General features: G+C 40.1%; 1 pseudogene; it reads right to left on the bottom strand.

The window, feature by feature from the left end:
- Nucleotides 1-1,773: 1,773 nt before the first annotated feature.
- Nucleotides 1,774-2,616, bottom strand: LOC114210952 (DNA repair protein XRCC2 pseudogene; annotated as a pseudogene).
- Between the last annotated feature and the right edge of the window lie 2,560 nt (nt 2,617-5,176).

Here is a 5,176-nt window from a genome sequence, read left to right as displayed (position 1 = left end):
AGTTCTAATTTCAAAGCATTGTGCTCTGAAAATATGCAGGGAATGATTCCAATCTTTTGGTACCAGTTGAGACCTGATTTGTGACCTAGGATGTGATCTATTCTGGAGAATGTTCCATGGGCACTAGAGAAGAATGTGTATTCCATTGCTTTGGGATGGAATGTTCTGAATATGTCTGTGAAGTCCACCTGGTCCAGTGTGTCATTTAAAGTCTTTATTTCCTTGTTGATCTTTTGCTTTGATGATCTGTCCATTTCAGTCAGGGGGGTGTTAATGTCCCCCACCATTATTGTATTGTTGTTAATGGTTTTCTTTGCTTTTGTTATTAATTGGCTTATATAATTGGCTGCTCCCATGTTAGGGGCATAGATATTTACAATTGTTAGATCTTCTTGTTGGATAGACCCTTTAAGTAAGATATAGTGTCCTTCCTCATCTCTTATTACAGTCTTTGGTTTAAAATCTAATTTGTCTGATATAAGGATTGCCACCCCAGCTTTCTTTTGGTGTCCATTAGCATGGTAACTGGTTTTCCACCCCTCACTTTTAATCTGGGGATGTCTTTGGGTCTAAAATGAGTCTCTTGCAGACAGCATATCAATGGGTCTTGTTTTTTAATCCAATCTGATAGCCTATGTCTTTTGATTGGCACATTTAGCCCATTTACCTTCAGTGTAACTATTGAAAGATATGAATTTAGTGCCATTGTATTGTCTGTAAGGTGACTGTGACTGTATATTGTCTGTGTTCCCTTCTGGTCTCTGTTGCTTTTAGGCGCTCTCTTTGCTTAGAAGACCCCTTTCAATATTTCTTGGAGGGCTGGTTTCGTGTTTGCAAATTCCTTTAGTTTTTGTTTGTCCTGGAAGCTTTTTATCTCTCCTTCAATTTTCAATGATAGCCTAGCTGGATATAGTATTCTTTGCTGCATATTTGTCTCATTTAGTGCTCTGAATATATCATGCCAGTCCTTTCTGGCCTACCAGGTCTCTGTGGATAGGTCTGTTGCCAATCTAATGTTTCTACTGTTGTAGGTTACCTATCTCTTCTCCCGAGCTGCTTTCAGGATTTTCTCTTTGTCTCTGAGACTCATAAGTTTTACTATTAGATGTCGGGGCATTGACTTATTTTTATTGATTTTGAGAGGGGTTCTCTGTGCCTCCTGGATTTTGATGCCTGTTTCCTTCCCCACATTAGGGAAGTTCTCTGCTATAATTTGCTCCAATATACCTTCTGCCCCTCTCTCTCTTTCTTCTTCTTCTGGGATTCCAATTATTCTAATGTTGTTTAATCTTATGGTATCACTTATCTCTTGGATTCTGCCCTTGTGATCCAGTAGTTGTTTATCTCTCTTTTTCTCAGCTTCTTTATTTTCCATCATTTGGTCTTCTATATCACTGATTCTCTCTTCTGCCTCATTTATCCTAGCAGTTAGAGCCTCCGTTTTTTATTGCACCTCATTAATAGCCTTTTTTTTAAAGTTCGTTTTATTTAGGCTGCAATGTGTAGATTATTTATTTAGTTTTAAAACAAGCTTAATATACAGTTTAATTATTACCACCAGTTTGATTTATCTTCAACAACCTAAGAAGAGAATAAATTTCTACTGTACTAGTTTAAGAAATCTGTTCTGGAAAAAAAAAAAAATTCATTCTGTGTAGAAACATTTATATTAATTCTCCCAGAGTTTAAAGCTTTATAATCAAATCATTTTAGCCCATTAAGGACTTTTTAAATTTTGCATAATATCCTGAAAAACACTATTTTATGATACTATCAACAAAACTCAATGCCACTTGCTCCAATAATAAAAATATGCTTTTGTAAACTGTTACTTTTTAAATGACGTCAAACCAAAGAAAACTGGTTGCTGGTTTTAAAATCCTCTTGTTTGGAGAAAAATATTCTATGCCTTACTACTTGTTGCCATGCCTTACAGAGATAGGGTCTATAGTCCGCATCTGCCTCACTCGGATGGTTCAAGGCAGAAGAAGGCCCTTCTGTCCAGTTTGAGGTTTTCTGTATTATACTTTGTGTTGTTGCAAAAAGAACCAAGCGATACTCATTTACAAGCTTCTCTAAGAACTGAGCACATTTCTTCAGGGTATATACTCCTGTAGGTTAACACTTTCTCCTCCATTGACATGGTCTATCCAGTAAAAAGCGGACAGGCTATCCAAGATCAGAAGGCAGAGGGAAGGGCAGCTACAAACCATGCTTCTAGTGAGTACAGCATGAGGAGTAGCTGGGTGTTACTACTGCAGTTCACCAAAAGCAACCTTCCGAGGCAGGATTTTACCATTTCTTCACAACTCTGGGAGAGTCTATGTTCGAGAATTGTAACCAGCCGAAGCATATCAAAGTGATAATCTGTGTCAATAAATAAGACTTCTACTTCCAGTCCCCTTTCGATTTTGGGAGTATACATCATGCTGTTAAATGATAAAGCAATTCTGTTTTTCCTGTTCCCTCTGGACCATGAAATTCAAGAATATCACCATGTACAGATGAATCTTCATCAGCAAACAGATATGGTTCTATTTCTTTCAAGGAACTTCTACCTTCAAGTCGGCCAAGGAGCTCCGTCCCAGACTCGGCCCTGCGGAAGTCACTACACATCACCCCGGAGGCTGGGCTAACCAAACACTCAACTTTCCCGCCACTAGCGCCATTTACCGCCCATTAATAGCCTTTTTGATTTCGACTTGGTTAGTTTTTAGTTCTTTTATTTCTCCAGAAAGGGTTTCTCTAATAACTTTCACGCCTTTTTCAAGCCCAGCTAGTATCTTTAAAATCATGATTCTGAACTCTAGGTCCGACATCGTACTAATGTCTGTATTGAGTAGGTCCTGGGCAGTTGGTAGTACCTCTTGTTCTTTTTGTTGAGGTGATTTTTTTCCATCTTGTCATTTTGTCCAGAGGAGAATAGCTGAATGAGAGAACAAAATGCTAACAGGGCAACAATGTCCCCAGAAAATATACTCTAAATAAATCAGAAAAGACCTGAAACCAGGGAAAGAAAGAAAAAGGAAAAAAAAAAAAAAGATAAAAACAAACAAAAACAGAATAAAACAACAACAAAAAAAAGAACAAAAAAAAACAGAATATGATCAAATATGATCAGGCTGGGGCATAGATCAGTGCCACAGAATAGATTTTGGGTGTATTTTGCTCTGTTAGAAGAAGGTGCCTTCCAAAATTTTAAAGAAAGAAAAATATATGTACAAAAATAAGGGTTAATATGATGAAGGGATGGAATATAACTGTAAAGATGAAAATTATTAAAAATTTTATAAAAGGAATTGATAAGAAGTTGTTTGAAAAAAGAAAGAAGAGGATTTAAAAAAAAAGAAAAAAAAAGGGAGAGAATGTGATCAGGCAGGAGACTAGAACAAAGCCATACACTAGAGATTTAGGGTATATTTTGATCTGTTAGAAGAAACTGTATCTCAAAATTTTAAAGAGAGAACAACTTATATATATATATGCCAAAAATAAGGGTAACTACTATGAAGGGATAGAATATGACTGTAAAAATGAAAAATAAAAATGTTTTTTTAAAAAGGGATAAGATGTTGGTTGAGAAAGGGAAAAAGAAATATTAAAAAAAAGACAGTTAAAAAAATTAATTTTGAAAGACTAAAGAATCATGGTAAAAGAGCCATGAATCCTATGTGCAGTATTCCCCTAGCGCTGGAGTTCTCCCATTCTCATTAATTGGTAAACTTGGTCTTGGCTGGCAGTTTTTGCTGATCTTCTGGGGAAGGGGCCTGTTGCCATGGTTCCCAAATGTCTTTGCCGGAGGCGGAATTGCCCCGCCCTTGCCCCTCCGGACTAAGTAATCTGCTCGGGTTTGCTCTCACGAGCTTTTGTTTCCTACAAGCTCTAGGTACAGCTTTGGAGGACAACAGTGAAAATGGCGGCCTCCTAATCTCCACCCCAGAGGAGCCGAGAACTCGGGGCCCCACTCCTCAGTGCGCCCCCAAAGAAAAGCAATCACTCCCGTCTCCCAGGTCTCTGGCCGCACTCCGTGCTCACACGGCCTGTGACCGAGCGTTTTTATCTCTGGCACCCAAATCGGTGTGGAGTCTCCAAACCCAGGAGATCCCTGCAGTGCGTTTCCACGCTGCTCCTCCCGGGGGAGGAAGGGGAGTCTCCCTGGCTCTGCCACTTGTCGGGTCCCTGCTGGAGGAGCAGTGGCCTGAATTTGCCGCGGATCGTGGTTTATGGCAACCCCCAGCTGAGAGCCCGCGCCTATGCTCCGTCTCTGCAACCGGCTTCCCCGCTCCGATACCTGGGAGATCTGCTGCACTCAGGCACCCCTGGTTTTTCTGTGACCCCGAGGGTCCTGAGACCACACTATCCCAGCGAGGGTGCCACCCCCAGCTTAGCCACTGGAGCGATGTCCCTCAGCTGAGCCGACTTCTAAAAGTTCCGATTTTGTGCTCTGCGGCTCTATCACTTGCCGGTAGTGGCCGACGGAGGCCCCCTCCCCCGCCGTCTATTCTCCCGAATATCCCCTCGGATTCACTTCTCCGCACATCCTACCTTCCAGAAAGTGGTCGCTTTTCTGTTCAGAGAGTTGTTGCTATTCTTTTCTTCTATTTCCTGTTGAGTTCGTAGGTGTTCAGAATGATTTGATCCCTATTCAGCTGAATTCCTGAGACCAGACGAAATCCAGGTCTCCTATTCCTCCACCATCTTGCTCCCCCATCAGAATTGACTTTTATATATTGAAATTGTATCCTGTAACCTTGCTGCATTTACTTATTAGTTCTGGGAAGCTTGAATTGTTTTTGTTTTTGTTTGTTTGTTTTTTTTTTTTTCAGATTCTTTGGCATGTTCTACATAGGCAATTTATTTGTGAACTGAAACAGTTTTATTTCTTCATATGTAATCTATAAGTCTTTTCTTTTTCTTTTTTTTTTTTCTCTCGCTCCTTCCCTCTTTCTCTCTCTTCCTTCCTTCCTTCCTTTCTCTATTTTTTGGCCATGATGAATTGGCTAGAACTTCCAGTGTGATATTGAATGAGAATGGTGGGAGGGGGTATTCTTGTCTTGTTCATGATCTTCAGGGTGGGAATGGGAGACAGAAAGCATTCCATCTTTCACCATAAAATATGTTACCTGCAGGTTTTTTAAGATTTCCTTATTAGGCTAGGAAACTGCCCTTTTCCTAG

The sequence above is a fragment of the Eumetopias jubatus genome, unplaced genomic scaffold, assembly GCF_037043125.1.
Source record: "Eumetopias jubatus isolate StellerSeaLion01/CBP00866 unplaced genomic scaffold, mEumJub1_p1.0 scaffold_8, whole genome shotgun sequence".
NCBI classification, from domain to species: domain Eukaryota; kingdom Metazoa; phylum Chordata; class Mammalia; order Carnivora; family Otariidae; genus Eumetopias; species Eumetopias jubatus.
This window is presented reverse-complemented; position numbering and strand designations above follow the sequence as displayed.